The sequence below is a fragment of the Spermophilus citellus genome (assembly GCF_964194105.1).
Source record: "Spermophilus citellus genome assembly, chromosome: 16".
In the NCBI taxonomy this organism is placed as follows: domain Eukaryota; kingdom Metazoa; phylum Chordata; class Mammalia; order Rodentia; family Sciuridae; genus Spermophilus; species Spermophilus citellus.
Window position 1 is genome coordinate 34850229 of NC_138196.1, and position 15130 is coordinate 34865358.

General features: G+C 33.4%; 1 protein-coding gene across 1 annotated transcript in view; it reads left to right on the top strand.

Moving 5' to 3' along the window:
* The window catches only part of ADAM32 (ADAM metallopeptidase domain 32), a gene marked incomplete at both ends in the record, with an annotated part of 184409 nt that overhangs the window by 143655 nt on the left and 25624 nt on the right, over positions 1 to 15130 (top strand). The gene's annotated exons all lie outside the window — the stretch shown is intronic.

Genomic DNA, 15130 nt, shown 5'->3' on the forward strand with positions numbered 1-15130 from the left:
ATTTTTTTATTGGCTCTTTCTACTTGTACATAAAGGTGAAATACCCTGTGGTATATTTATATATGCACATAGCATGATTAAAAAATCATTCCATATTTCATTCCCTTTCCTATTCCTCCTTTCTCCCTCTTGATGTTTTACTGTACTCATCTTTCCCATATCTTCATGATATCTGATTCTCCCCTCCTTCTTTTTTATTATTTTGCTTAGCTTCCACATATGAGAGAAAATGTTCAACTCTTGATTTTCTGAGACTGACCTATTTTAAATTAGCATAATGTTCTCCATTTCTATCCATTTGCCAGCAAACACCATTATTTCATTCTTATTTAAGATTGAGTAAAACTCCATTGGGTATATATACCATAATTTCTTACTCCATTTATCTATTGATGCATCTGGGTTGATTTCATAATTGACTCTTGTGAATTGTGCTTCTATAAACATTGAAGTGTCTGTATTGATTAATTTTAGTTCTATTAGATAAATGCCAAGAAGTGGGCTAGCTGGGTCATACACTGGTTCCATTCCTAGTTTCCTGAGGAATCTCCATACTGCTTTGTAGAGTATTTGCACAATTTGTAGTCCCACCAGGAATGTATGAGTGTACCTTTTCTCTCACATCCTTGCTAGCATTTATTATTATTTGTATTTTTGATAATTACTATTCTGACTGGAGTGAGATGAAATCTTAGTGTAGTTTTGATTTGCATTCCCGTGATTGTTATATCATGGCAAAATTGCAATAAATCACCGAGTTTATCTTAAAGCAGGAGATGGAAACCTTTTTCACGAGTTGGTGATCAGGATTCACCAGCTAGTGGGGCAAGGCGCAGGCTGCAAGTCTGCATCCTTCGATCCCCTTTAGAGTTTGAGTAAACCTTTTATACCATAAATAAAGCATATCAGTACATTAATCATAAGTGGCTGTTGCTATGATTCAAGACCATAAATAAACATCAAGCTCTAAAACCATCAGCAGAAGGGGAAGTGAGTCAAAACAACCCTAGTTGAGTATAAGCTAAAGAATGGTTACTGACATCTAGAAAATCATTCTCTGACTGGGTACTATGTCCAAGAAAAATGGGAACCAAAAAGAGAATAATTTTACATTGCATAAGAATTGCCATTTTGTGTTGCCAAACATGCTATGCTAAGCAACTATTGATGGGTACAGAGGCAAGGTGTTCCCATGGGAGAAGCATTTCTTACATGACATGCAGTATCAAGGTAAAATGGAGTGTGTTTGGTCATTGCCCATATAGCTTGGCACATAACAGTTAAGAGGTGTTGAACATTTTTTTTTCATATATTTGTTGGCCATTTGTGTTTTTTCTTTTGAGAAACACCCATTTAGTTTTTTTGTCCATTTATTGATTGGGATTTTTTGGTGTTTTTTTTTTCAGTTTTTTATATGTTCTGGATAATAATCCCCTGTCAGAGAAGTAACTGGAAAAGATTTTATCCTGTCCTGTAGACTCTCTCTTTATGCTTTTAATTGTTTCTTTTGCTGTGCAGAAGCTTTTTAATTTGATAGCATCCCGCTTATTTATTCTTGGTTTTATTTCTTTAGCTTTAGGGGTCTTGTTAAGGAAGTCAGTGCTAGCATCAATATGATAGAGTGTTTACTCTATTTTCTTCTAGCAATTGTAAGGTTTCTGGTCTAATTCCCAAGTCTTTGATCCATTTTGATTTGACTTTTTGTGCAGGATCAGAGATAGGGATCTAGTTTCATTCAAATATTATATATAGTAGTATGGCCATTTTGACAATGTTAATTATGCCTATCCAAGAATTTGGGAGCTCTTTCCTTTTTCTAAGGTCTTATTGAATTTCTTTTTTCAGTGATCTATAATTTTCATTGTATATACCTTTCATTTTCTTGGTTAGAGTAATATCCATTTTTTAAAGATTATTATAAATGAGAGGGGTTTCTTGATTTTTTTCTCAGTAAAATCACTGTTGGAGTATAGGAAAGCTATTTATTTATGGGCGTTGATCTTGTATCTTGCTATTTTCATGAATTTGTCGGCTCTACAAATCTTGTTGTAGAGTATTTTGGGTCATCTAGATAGAAAATCATGTCATCAGCAAACAGAGATAATTTAATAATTTCTTATTATATTTTTATCCCTTTAATTTTTTTCTCTTATCTGATTGCTCCGGCTAGAGTTTCAAGAACTATATTGAGTGGAAGTGGTGAGAGTGGACAACCTTATCTTGTTCTTGATTTTAGATAGAATGCTGTCATCTTCTCTCCATTAATTATGATGTTGGCTTTGTCATTTGGGTTTGTCATAGATGGTCTTTATATTGCTGAGATAAGTCACATCTATCTCTGTTATCTCTAGAATTTTTTACAAAAATGGGTGCTGGATTTTATTAGAGGCCTTTTCTGAATTTATTGAGAAAATCATGTGATTCTTGTCCTTAATTCTATTTAGTGGTAAATTACATTTATTGATTTGCATATGTTGAATCAACTTTATATCCCTGAAATGGAATTCACTTGGTCATGGTTTATTATCCTCTTGATGTATTTTTGAATGTGGTTTTCTAATATTTTATTAAGGATTTTTGCATCTATGTGAATCAGAGATATTGATCTGTAGTTGTGTTTCCTTGATGTATCTTTGTCTAATTTTGTTACCAGGGTCATACTGGCTTTATAGAATGTCCTTAGGAGGGTTTCTTTTCAAATTTTATGGAATAATTTAAGAAAGAATGGGGTTTAAAGTTATGATAAGAACTTCTTTAAAGGTCTGATAGAACTCAGCTGAGACTCCATCCAGTATTGGAGTTCTCTTTGATGGAAGAGTTTTAATTAATGTTTCAATTTCATTACTTGATATGTTTAGGTTTTATATATCTTTATGGATCAGTTTGGAGAGGTCATATCTGTCTAGAAATTTGTCAGTGTCTTCTAGATTGACCAGTTTGTTGAAGTATAAATTTTCAAAATAGTTTTAAATGATCCTCTGGATTTGGGAAGTGTCTTTTCTTATGTCTAATTTTGTCCATTGTGTCTTCTCTCTCTTTATTTTGGATGGTTTGGCTAAAGGTTTATCAGTCTTATTTTTTTAAAACTAACATTAAATAATTGCATTGTTTTTACATATTTTTTTCTCAATTTCATTAATTTTAGCTCTGATCTTAATTATTTCCTGTCATCTAATGATTTTGGAATAACTTGTGTTTCCTTTTCTAAGGACTTGATTTGGAGCATAAGCTTATTTATATGGGATCTCTCTATTTTTTAATGTAGGCATTTAATTCTTTAATATTTCCTCTTAGAACTGCCTTTGTACTGTCCAAGAGAGTTTGATATATCTGTTCTTGTTTGTTCCCAAGAATTTCTTGATTTCTTCTTTGATCTATCCTTCATTTAAAAGAGTAATGTTCAATTTCCATGTGTTCATGTTGTTTCTATTATTGTTCTTGCTATTGATTTCTAGTTTTATTTCTTTGTGACCTAATTGAATGAATTGGATCATATTTATGTTTTTGTAGTTTTGGTTTACAGTGTGACCTACAATATGGTCTATTTTGGAAAAGATTCCATGAGCTGCTGAGAAAAAGGTAAATTCAGCTGTTTTGGGAATGGAATATTCTGTGGATGTCTGTTAGGTTCATTTGATTTATAATATTATTTAGGCTGAAAATATCTTTATTGATTTTATGTTTTTATTACCTGTCTATTGGTGATAGGATGTGTTGGAATCATCCAATGTTATTATATTAGGGTTTATTGAGGATTTAATATCAGGTAGTATTTTTTTAAGTAATTAGTTACACTGATATTTAGGGCACATATATTTATTCTTGTTTTATCTTCTTATATTATTCTCTTTACTAGGGTGTAGTGGAATTCTTTGTTTCTTCTGATGAATTTTTGTTTGAAATATGCTTTGCTAGATTTAAAAATAATAATAGCTATTCCTGCTTTTTTTTGAACTCCATGTACATGAAATATTTTATTTCATCCTTTTAACTTCAGCCTGTCAGTGTCTTTGCCTATGAAAGGAGTCTCTTGCAAACAGCATATAGTCAGCTCTTGTTTTTAGATCCATTCTGCTAATCTGTATCTTTTAATTGAGGAGTTGAGATTATTTGCTTCCAGTGTAGTAAGGATAAGTATTTGTGGTTTCCTGCCATTTTGATTTTTTTGGTGATATTTAATTATGTCTTAATTATCATTTAATATATTACTCTTCTATCAATCTTCCTCTATTTGGGAGATTTGGGATTTGTTTTTGTGTTCCTCTGACTGCAGTTTTATCTTTGGATATTCTTTGTAGTGCTGGCTTCATGGTCATGAATTCTTTTAGCTTATTCTTGTCATGGGAAGTTTTCATTTCTTATATTTCTTTTTATATTTTTATTGTTTGCTTTTTTGTTTAGTTTTGTTTTTTATTGATTTTATTATTATTTTTAAATACACGACAACAGTGGAATGCATTACGATCCTTATTACATATATAGAGCACATTTTTTTTATCTCTGTATATATCTTGTTTAGATTTCAAAGGGAACTTTGCTGGGCATGGCAATCTTGGCTGGCAATTGTTTTCTTTTAGGGCTTGGAATGACTCTTCTAATTTCAGGGTCTGAATTGAAAATTCAGAAGCGACTCATACTGGTTTGCTTCTGAATGTGACCTGACATTTTTCTCTTCCAGATTTTGATATTCTTTCCTTATTTTCTGTTAGGCATTTTGATTATGGTATGTTTTGGAGAGGTATGTGGATGTCTATCTCATTTTTAAACTTGATAAAATTATCTGCTATTATTTAATTGAAGAGGTTCTTAATGCCTACAGACTGTATCTCCAAGTTGTTGTTGTTGCTGCTGCTGCTGCTGTTCTTCATCATCTTCATCATCTTCTTCTTCATCATCTTCATCTTCATCTTCTCAACCCAGTGACTCTCAGGTTGTCCTAGAGTTCTTGTATATTTTGATCATAGTCTTATTTTTTTCTTTTATTACACACTGAGTATTCAAGTTCATATATCCTGTCTGAAGTTCAGTTCAAGGCCTAAAGTTTTATTTTCTTTTTAGTGAATTTTTAATTCAATTCATTGTGTCTTTCATTTTGAAGGATTGTGTTGGTTTCTTTTCAGTATCTGTATGTATGTATGTATATATATATATATATATATATATATATATATATATATATATATATAGTTGAAATTGCTTTACCTCCTGTATTTACTTTCTTAATTTGTTATTTAGATATTTTTTAGTTCATGGAATATTTAAATAATTCATTTTTATAGAATTTTTTTCTGTAATTTTATCCACTTCCATATTATGTAGTTTCCTTTGTTGGAAGATTATGAATTTTTGAAGGAGATTTTTTGCCTATTTTCTCATGTTTTCAGAGGTCCTGGACTTGTGTATTGATTTGGATGAATTTCTCTTCCTCTTTTATGCTTGTCCTCTTCGGTGTGTTGTTATTTTTTCCCCCTAGGGATTTTCTGTTTTGCTTATGGTAGATATCCAGGAGTGGGACCTGAGTTCTCCCAGTGTTATTCCTATTGAGGACCTTGGTTTTGGTTTGTGGTTTTGTTTCCTCTAGTCTGTTTTGAAGTATTGTTGAGGCTTGAGAGAGGCTAGTTCATGTGTGGAGTGAGGTTTGTTGTTACTTGACTGAGTTGTAAGTGTTGCTCAGCATTATGATCTCTGCTGGGTAAACTTGCAGTATCCCAATCTTTTCCCAGTACCTCTTAGAGAAAGGGTGAGCAAGGAATAACAATAATGTTAGTAACTGTTGTACAGCCTTAAGATAGATGTCCAGTGTCCATTTTGACATTTGTAACACTAATTGCTGCTCATAGAGCAATGGTTAGATCAGAATTTAACATCAGCACCAACAATAAAGAACCATGAATTAGACATTAAATAACAAACAGGTATCTTTTATGTCATCCACTCTATTAATAAACACAGAATATAAATGGCCTAGGAATTACATACTATATATAATTCTATAAGATAGTATATTTATAGTTTATTATGTGAAGAGAAAATAGAGTAGGGAGGCAAGAGATAGTCTGAAATATTTAAAAAATCAACAGAGGAGAATCAAGAGAGAGGTAGCAAATAATGACTGTAAAAAAGAAGAAGTAAAAATTAACTAAGTTAAAATAAACAAGGAGAGGAAGAGGGTACAGGAAAATCTGGATATTAGAAGAGGAAGAGTGTGGGAAAGGGATAATAAAAGGAAAAAAACAAGGTATGAAAAAATAAATATAAAATCAAAACAAATCAGACCTATGTAAAATTTTGCTTCACCAAAATCAAAGCAAGGTTAAATAATAAACAGGTGAAAAAGAAAAAAATTAACATGAAAGAAAATTGTATGATAAATATCCTTGAACCTATCAGTGTATTAAGGACACACACACACATACACACACAAACACAAAATCATGTAGATTAGAAGAAAGTAAAATAAAATAAAATAAAAATTAAAAGTTAAAATAAAAATAGGAAAAAGGGGAATAGGAAAAAAATTCTTAATGAGAAATAAAGGACTTTTTTCTGCTGAGGTGATCACAACTGTTGGCAAGGATGGATGCTCATTCCTTATGCTTTTGTGCCTTTCTTTTTTTGTTTGTACTTTATTTATTTATTTTCTTTATTTTCTGGACTTTCTGGCCTTTGGGTGACTGAGGTTGTTCAATTTCAATTCTTTGTGTTTCTTACCAAGATGTCACTTTTGGCAGGAGCCAAAGCTTGTTGTAGCTTTCAAGTTCCTGTTGCATGGTGTAGGATGAGATAAACTGGGCAGTGTTGTCAAATGATGTACTCCTGTAGTGGGGCTGGTGCAGAGTTCTAAATTGGAAGTTCCAGTAGATGTGATAACTTGGATGACCTTTGGCATTCTGTTGGTGTATATTTGAGATTTGATCCGCATGCCCTGTTTCTGGGCAGTGCTGATCTCTGCTGGATGTCTGGGTTTCAGGGGCCTCCCTAACTTTCTACATAAGAGGTGAGGAGTCTGATCCTCCACAGTCTTCACATATCCACCACAATGGATATTAATTACCCAGGAACAGGCCTGAACAGGAATAGAAGCACCTCTCTGGTATCATTTCAGTTTAAATGCCAGTAAAAATGGGGCTCTCTCTCCTCCCTATTCCAAACCTGGATCACCATAGGCACGATCCTCTCTGTGCCTATTTCAATAATACTTGTCCAGGCACCGTCTGGACCCTATACTGGGTAACTTCTAGGTCAGGCTGGAAACTTTCTTTATGAGTTCCCAATCTCCTGCCTCTGCTCACTGCGGTGTGGCCACTTAAAAATGGTTCTTGTCACAGTAATTTGGGTTCCTACCAGAATTTCTGCTCCTCAGCCAAGCCATTTGGGTCACTTTTTACTCAATAACCTCCTTACCATTTCTGGATCAGTTAAGATCAACCTCCCTCCTTTTTCTATAGTTTGCTGCCAATTTTATTTGCTGTATTTTCCTCTCTCTCTGCTTGTGGTTCCTAACTCTTCTACAATGGGCTGATGGTTGCTAATACAGCCACTGCTGTCATCTAAGCTGGCAGGCCTCCAAAGTACTATTTCTTGCTTTATGTTCAAAGTTTCTGACTTTCTGTGTTTCTATAAGTATTTTGCTGTCCAATTTGAATTTGAGTGAATTCCATTAGTCACCCACCTAGGCGAGGTGCAGACTTCCTGTTGTTTAAGTACTGTGCTAGGAAATGCTGCGGAGTGTGCTCTACCCTACTCCCAAGATATGGACATTTAATACTGTATTTCAATTGATTTTCTTAATACTATTTTGATTTTAATTGATACAAAATTATACATATTTTTAATTTTATAAAACTTTACACATTTGGGGGATACAGTGTGATATTTCCATGCATGTTTCCAATGTTCAATTATCAAATCAGGGTATTAGCATATCTGTCAAGTCAGAAATTTATAATTTATATATAAGATGCCAGGGATCTTCAAAATACATTAGTCTTGCTATTTTAAAATATTTTATAAATTTATTTTTAACTATAGTTACTCTTTTGTGCTATAGGACACTCTAACTTACTCCTTATAACCATATTTTTATACTCATTAACCAACCTCTTTATAATACCCCCTAATCCTTCCCTGACCCTGGTAACCACTATTCTATTCTCTACTTCTATGAGATAAATGTACATATGAGTAAGAACATGCAGTGTTTGTCTTTCTGTACCTCATCTCTTTCACTTATGATCATGTTATCCAGGCTTATCCATGTTAACATAAATTACAGGACTCCATTCTTTTGATGACTGCATAATATTCTACTGTACATGTACATTATATTTTCTTTATTTTTTAAGTGTACATTTTGATGGCTAAAATTAACACTTTACCTGATTAAAATCTACTTTTAGACTATAGCATACTAATTCATGAACAATATAGCCACATTATAGTAGTATTATAAGAATTATATCTATTCAATTTTCACAATCATCCCTGTTATCTCCACATTTTAATTAACTCTCAATAATTTGTTATTATTATTGCCATGCAGGGTCATTTTTTCCAGAGTATTTACTTATTCAATTTTATTTTAACTGATACATAGCAAAATAAAAAATTGTACATATTAATGGTATCATGTTATATTTTGACATGTATACACTGCATAATGATTAAATCAGGTCAGGTATACATATAGGTTGCTGCCAATTTTATTTGCTGTGCTTTCCTCTCTCCCCTCAAATATTTATAATTTCTGTCTGATTAAAACCCTTTAATTTTTATTTTATTTTAAATTTTTTTCTAATTAGTTATACATGACAGTAGAATGCATTTTGACACATTGAACACAAATGAAGCGCAACTTCTTCCTCTGGCTGAACATGGTGTAGAGTCACACTGGTAGGGTAATCATACTGATGAAAACTTTTAAATACCTTCTTCTAGCTTTTTGAAATGTACTCCAGATCCTATTGTACAATAGCACACCAGAAATTTTTGCTTCTAACTGCAACTCAATACCCATTAATCAACATTTTCTTATTACCTCCCTCTCTATTCTCTTTTGCTTCTGGTAACCACACTGATGCTTTCAACTTCTATAAGATCAAACTTTAGATTTCACACATGATTGAAATCATGCAGTATTTGTCTTTCTGTGCCTAGCTTATTTAATGATCACCAGTTCCATCCATACTGTAGAAAATGACAATATTTCATTATTTTTCTGTGGGTATTTGGTATTCCATTTTGTCTATGTGCCATGTTTTCCTTATCAGTTTATTAGATTACGAACACTTTGGTAGCTTCTATTTCTTGGATTTTGTGAATAGTGTTACAATGAATATGGGAGTGCAGAAGTTTCTTCAACCTATTGATTTCATTTCCTTTGGATTGATACCCAGTGTGGGTTTGCTGGATCATATGGCAGTTCTAGTTTTAGTTTTCTGGGGAGACTCCATATGGTTTTCCATAGCGGCTGTACTAATTTACATTCTAATCAACAGCATGCAAGGGCTCCCATTCTCTTTATCCTCCTTAGCACTTGTTATTTTTAGTCTCTTTGATAATAGACATTCTTACTGGGTGATGTGATATCTCTTTGTGGTTTGAGTTTCATTTCCCTGATGATTAGCAGTGTTTAGTGATTTTCATGTATTTGTTGATCATTGTGTGACTTATTTTGAGAGATGTTGAGCTTATAGTTTCTCTGTAGCTTCCTAGGACCTCACAGAGATAAAATAAATACTTGATGCCTACTATGACATCTATAACACTACCATAAAAACAGGAATGGTGGGGTCAGCAATTGACAACAGCATGCACAATAACTGTGAACTAGATATCACAATGAAATAAACAGCAGGAGTCAACTATGTGGTCCACAGCACTAATAATCACAGCAATATGAATGGTGGGGAAAGAAGTTATGTAAACCAAATAGTTCCAAAATATAGTAGAAATACAGTTCATTAAGAGAAAATAAACTGTAAAAGGAAGGCAGAATAGAATTTATTTTTATTTATTTATTTTTTTACTTTTTGCAATTTCCTTTGACCAAGGTATTTATTATTTGGGACTATGGACTAAATTATTCTCCAATTTCTTCATACATCTTATAAAATTATGAGAATTCAAACCTAATATTTATGAAGAGAAATTTATTATAAAGTAACGTTTTTGCATTTAATTTTTAAATTTGTTTTAATTAGTTACACATGACAGTACAATCATCTTGACATACATTTGAATCAAATGGGGTAGAATTTCTCATTTTTCTGAGTGTACAGGTTGCAGAATCACATTGGTCATACAGTCATGTATATACCCACAGCAATAATAATGTCTATTTTATTCTGCTGTCCTTCTATTCCCTCCTTCCTCTCCCCTCCCTCCCATCACTTCTCTCTACCCAATATAATGTGACACACTTCTTTTTTTTTTTCTCACATCATCATACATGTATTCTGTATAACAACGAGGGTCTCCTTCCATCTTCTGTGAATTCCCCTTCTCCTTTCCTTTCCCTCCCACCTTTCTTCCCTATTTAGTGGTAATTTTCTTCTCATGCTCTTCCTCCCTACCCCATTTTGAGTCACCCCCTTATATCAGAGAAGACATTCAGCATTTGTTTTTTAGGGATTGGCTAACTTCACTTAAGTCTTTGGTTATAGTCCGAGAAGAGGAATAGCTGGGTCAAATGGTGGATCCATTTCCAGTTTTACAAGGAATCTCCATACTGCTTTCCAAATTGGCTGCACCAATTTGCAGTCCCATCAGCAGTGTAGGAGTGTCCCTGCATCCTCTCCAACACTTGTTGTTTGACTTCATAATGGCTGCCGTCATTACTGGAGTGAGATGGTATCTTAGAGTAGTTTTAATTTGCATTTCTCTGATTGCTAGAGATGGTGAGCATTTTTTCCTGTACTTGTTGATTGATTGTATGTCCTCCTCTGCGAAGTGTCTGTTCAGGTCCTTGGCCCATTTGTTGATTGGGTTATTCGGTTTTTTTTTTAAATTTAACTTTTTGAATTCTTTGTATACCCTAGAGATTAGGGCTCTGTCTGATGTGTGAGGGGTAAAAATTTGTTCCCGGGATGTAGGCTTCCTATTCACCTCACATATTATTTCTCTTGCTGAGAAAAAACTTTTAGTTTGAATTCATTTGTTGATTCTTGGTTTTGATTCATGTGCTATAGGTGTCTTATTAAGGAATTTGGGGCTTGACCCCATGTGATGGAGATTAGGGTCAACTTTTTCTTGTATTAGACATAGAGTCTCTGATTTGATTCCTAGATTCTTGATCCATTTTGAGTTAACTTTTGTGCATGGTGAGAGAAAGGGATTCAATTTCATTTTCTTGCATATGGATTTCCAGTTTTTCCAGCACCATTTGTTGAAGATGCTATCCTTTCTCCATTGCATGCTTTTAGCACCTTTGTCTAATATAAGGTAGTTGTAATTTTGTAGGTTGGTCTCTGTGTCCTCTATTCTGTACCATTGGTCTACCAGCCTGTTTTGGTGCCAATACCATGCTGTTTTTGTTACTATTGCTCTGTAGTATAGTTTAAGATCTGGTATAGCAATATCACCTGTTTCATTCTTCCTGCTTAAAATTGCTTTAGCTATTCTGGGTCTCTTATTTTGCCAGATGAATTTCCTAATTGCTTTTTCTATTTCTGTGAGGAATGCCATTGGGATTTTGCATTGAATCTGTAAAGTGCTTTTGGTAATGTGGCCATTTTAATAATATTAATTCTGCCTATCCATGAGCAAGGTATATCTTTCTATCTTCTAAGGTCTTCTTCTATTTCTTGCTTTAATGTTCTGTAGTTTTCATCATATAGATCTTTCACCTCTTTTCTAAAGTTGATTCCCAAGTATTTTATTTTTTTGAGGATATTGTGAATGGGGTAGTTTTTCTCATTTCCATTTCAGAGGATTTGTCGCTGATATACAGGAATGCCTTTAATTTATGGGTTTTGATTTTATATACTGCCACTTTGCTGAATTCATTTACTAGTTCTAGAAGTTTCTTGGTAGAACCTTTTGGGTCTTCTAGGTATAGGATCATGTCATCCGTAAATAGTGCTAGTTTAAGTTCTTTTTTTCCTATAGTTATACATTTGATTTCTTTCATCTGTCTAATTCCTCTGGCTAGTGCTTCCAGAACTATGTTGAATAGAAGTGGTGAGAAAGGGCATCCCTGTCTTGTTCTAGATTTTAGAGGGAACGCCTTCAATTTTTCTCCATTTAGAATGATGCTGGCCTGAGGCTTAGCATAGATATCTTTTACAATGTTGAGGTGAGTTCCTATTATCCCTAGTTTTTCTAGTGTTTTGAACAGAAATGGATGCTATATTTTGTCGAATGCTTTTTCTGCATCTATCGAGATGATCATATGGTTCTTATCTTTAAGTCTATTGATGTGGTGAATTATATTTATTGATTTTCGTATATTGAACCAGCCTTGCATCCTGGGGATGAATCTCACTTGATCATGGTGCACGACGTTTTTGATAGGTTTTTGTATCCGACTTGCCAGAATTTTATTGAGGATTTTTGCATCTATATTCATTAGAGATATTGGTCTGAAGTTTCCTTTCTTTGAAGTGTCTTTGTCTGGTTTTGGGATCAGGGTGATGTTGGCCTCGTGGAATGAATTTGGATGTACTCCCTCTTTTTTCTATTTTCTAAAAGAGATTGAAGAATATTGGTATTAGGTGTTCTTTAAAGGTCTTGTAGAACGCAGCTGTGTATCTATCTGGTCTTGGGCTTTTCTTTGTTGGTAAGCTTTTGATGGCTTCTTCTATTTCCTCACTTGATATTGGTCTGTTTAAGTTGTGTATATCTTCCTGACTCAATCTGGGCAGATCATATGACTTAAGGAATTTATTGATGCCTTCACTGTCTTCTATTTTATTAGAGTTTAAGTGTTCAAAATAATTTCTAATTATCTTCTGTATTTCTGTAGTGTCTGTTGTGAAATTGCCTTTTTTCATCCCGTATGCTAGTAATTTGGTTTCTCTCTCTTCTTCTCTTCATTAGCATGGCTAAGGGTCTGTCAATCTTATTTATTTTTTCAAAGAACCAACTTTTAGTTTTGTCTATTTTTTCAATTGTTTTTGTTTCGATTTCATTGATTTCAGCTCTGATTTTAATTATTTCTTGCCTTCTGCATTGCTGCTGATTTGTTTTTCTTTTTCTAGGGCTTTGAGATATAGTGTGAGGTCATTTATTTGTTGGATTTTTCTTCCTTTAAGAAATGAATTCCATGAAATGAATTTTCCTCTTAGTACTGCTTTCATAGTGTCCCAGAGATTTCAATATGCTGTGTCTGAGTTTTCATTTACCTCCAAGAATTTTTTAATTTCCTCTTTGATGTCTTCTGTAACCCATTGTTCATTCAGTAGCATATTGTTCATTCTCCATGTGATTTAGGGATTTTTCTTCCTTATTTTATCATTGATTTCCAATTTCATTCCATAATGATCAGATAAAATGCATGGTAGTATCTCCACTCCTTTGTATTTGCCCTGTGACATAATATATGGTCTATTTTTGAGAAGGATCCATGTACTGCTAAGAAAAAAAGTGTATCCACTTGATGTTGGGTGGTATATTCTATATACATCAATTAAGTCTAAGTTATTAATTGTGTTATTGAGTTCTATAATTTCTTTATTCAATTTTTGTTTGGAAGATCTGTACAGTGGTGAGAGAGGTGTGTTAAAATCACTCATGATTATCATGTTGTGGTATATTTGACTCTTGAACTGGAGAAGATTTTTTTTGATGAACATAGCTGCACCAGTGTTTGAGGCATATATATTAATGATTGTTATGTCTTGTTGGTGTATGGTTTCCTTGAGCAGTATGTAGTGTCCTTCTTTATCCCTTTTGATTAACTTTGGCTTGAAGTCTATTTTATTTGTTATGAGTATGGACACACCTGCTTGCTTCTGAGGTCCATATGAGTGGTATTATTTTTCCCAACCTTTCACCTTCATTCTGTGTATGTCTTTTCCTATCAGATGAGTCTCTTGTAGGCAGCATATTGTTGGATCTTTTTTTAAAATCCAGTCTACTAGCCTATGTCTTTTGATTGGTGAGTTTAAGGCATTAACATTTAGGGTTACTATTGAGATATAGTTTGTACTTCCAGCCATATTTGTTTATTTGTTATTTAACATGACTTGTTTTTCCCCTTTGATTAGTTTTTCCTTTACTGTACTATCTCCCACTATTGGTTTTCATTGTTATTTTTAATTTCCTCTTCATGTAATGTTTTGCCAAGGGTGTTTTGCAGTGCTGGTTTTCTAGCTGCAAATTCTTTTAACTTTTGTTTATTGTGGAAGGTTTTTATTTCATCTTCAATCCTGAAGCTTAATTTTGCTGGATACAAGATTCTTGGTTGGAACCCATTATCTTTCAGTGTTTGAAATATGTTGTTCCAGGATCTTCTAGCTTTCAGGGTCTGTGTTGAAAGATCAGCCATTAACCCGATTGGTTTACCCCTAAATGTAATCTGCTTTCTTTCTCTTGTTGCTTTTAAAATTCTCTCCTTATTCTATACGTTGGGCATCTTCATTATAATGTGTCTTGGTGTAGATCTCTTGTGATTTTGCACATTTGGCATACTGTAGGCTTCTAGGATTTGGATTTCTGTTTCATTTTTCAAGTCTGAGAAGTTTTCTAATATTATTTCATTGAACAGATTGCTCATTCCTTTGGTTTGGACCTCTATGCCTTCCAGTATCCCAATAACTTTTAAGTTTGGTCTCTTTATGCTATCCCATATTTCTTGGATGTTCTGTTGTGGTTTCTTATCAGTCTCACTGAGCTATCTACATTCTTTTTGAGATGATATACTTTGTCTTTGTTGTCTGATGTTCTGTTTTCTAAGTGTTCTACTCTGCTGGTGATACTCTCATTTGAGTTTTTAATTTGGTTTTTTATTTCCTTCATTTCCAGGATTTCTGTTTGTTTTTTGTATAATCTCTAGCTCCTTGTAGAGTTGATCTTTTGCTTCTTGGATTTGTTTATGTAATTCATTATCAAAATGATCTTTCATTGTCTGAATTTGCTGTATAATGTCTTCCTTGAGACTCCAGATCATCTGAAGCATGTATATCCTGAA